At 40.0% G+C, this 1,677-nt stretch overlaps 1 protein-coding gene across 1 annotated transcript in view; it reads right to left on the bottom strand.

Annotated features, from left to right (window-relative positions):
* The window catches only part of LOC101860181, a 9,376-nt gene that overhangs the window by 6,365 nt on the left and 1,334 nt on the right, over positions 1-1,677 (bottom strand). The gene's annotated exons all lie outside the window — the stretch shown is intronic.

The following is a 1,677-nucleotide window of genomic DNA, read 5'->3' as shown; positions in this document are numbered from 1 at the left end:
TCTGAGATGATGTCATAATTTGTGAACGGTCCTTATCAACAGTAAAATGAATATTTAGATATTTAATGTTCACTTGGGGATTCCAATGTGCATGCTAAGACGACAGGAAATATTTACTATTAAGTAAGTGATAACATAATTTTACGACAATATCTGTTTGAATTTGAGTATCTCCACTAGACTACCTGATCTAGATCTCTACATTTACAATAAAGCATTTGAACAGTGGCGGTGGATAGTGAAGGGCTCACGGGCTCAAGAGCCCCCCTTCCAACCCCCCAACTATATCCCAAAGCAAATGAAAATAACGAAATAGCAGTTGAAACCGTTATGATCGCACGCAATGAACACAGAGTGATCAACTTGGCGGCTTGCTAGTTTATTCAATCACTGTTGCCATCGCTTACAACTATAGTAACCTAACAGCCAATCAAATGTCTTTCGGGCTCAGGAAAGGATGAGCCCGTTCCCACAGCCCCTCGTTAATGAAACTCTCACTGTTAAAATGTAGAAGACTTGAAAAATTAACATTGCACAGAAGGCTCACACTGTCCTAGCCCTGACAATGGGGTGAAAGTTTACGACCCACTTCCCCCCAGTGACACAGTTACTTACGCTCCCATTGGACCTTTGTTAGGTGCTGTCTGCTTAATTATTGTTTTCCCCGACTACACAGCCTAATCCAGCTCTAATTAAGTTCATGGAGTGCTGTGTTCATGCATGTTTGCGTGTGTGCCGCTGAAATTTAACAATGATTAATTACACGAAACCACTTTTGAGGCAACTTTTTTTTTAATCAGGTGAAAATTAAAATTAGAGAAGTTTGGAGGGGAAAAGGTTTCGTCCCCAGCATCCAGAAGAATTATAGAGCACGTAGAACAAAGAGAAGGAAGACAAAGATGAATCTTCTCGTTTGAATGGTTCTCAAAAGGAAGCCTTCTCAAAATGCCGTGGCTCGCCGTGAGTATGGATGGAATAATCACCACTGTTTTGTTCTTATGTTGCTTGCTATTTGGTGGTAAAGAAGTGAAAGCAACCTAAGCCTCACCCAAATTTTGGTCTACCTACCGCCACTGCCTTTGAAAAGGAACAAAAAATTCCCTTGTGAAATTTGATATACTGCTTCAAACATGACTATTAATTATAAATTAATAATAAAAATCCAGGACTAATGTGTGGCTATGGGATAATCCTTCAGCAGATTTTTTGGGCCTAAAATTAATAATGAAATTGTGAAGAAGGAAACAATATTATCACAGTGTGAAGTTGCAGTTGAAAAAAAAAGAGTAAGGGCGGGAGATTTGAGAGGGTCTGGTGTTTTAGAAGAAGGGAGAGAGGGGGAAACAATCCATTTCCTTGTCCTGATTGATTGAGGCATGACGACTCCATCAGGTGTTTTGTTTGTTTGTTTGTTTTAGTAGAAGTTTTACGGCCCTCGCAACTGCATAAAGGTCATATGAGCGCCAGAAGACTAGAGGTGTTACAAGAGAGTAACAAACATAAAAAAGAAGAAGGGGAAAAGACGATAGATGTTTGATAGGAAAGAAGGAGCAGACTACACCAGCGAGCACCCGCCAACCACCCACACCATCAGGTGTGAAAGAAGAAGAAGAAGAAGAAGAAAAAGAAGAAGAAGAAGAAGAAGAAGAAGAAGAAGAAGAAGAAGAAGAAGAAGAA

The sequence above is a fragment of the Aplysia californica genome, unplaced genomic scaffold (assembly GCF_000002075.1).
Source record: "Aplysia californica isolate F4 #8 unplaced genomic scaffold, AplCal3.0 scaffold00326, whole genome shotgun sequence".
Taxonomy (NCBI): Eukaryota; Metazoa; Mollusca; class Gastropoda; order Aplysiida; family Aplysiidae; genus Aplysia; species Aplysia californica.
This window is presented reverse-complemented; position numbering and strand designations above follow the sequence as displayed.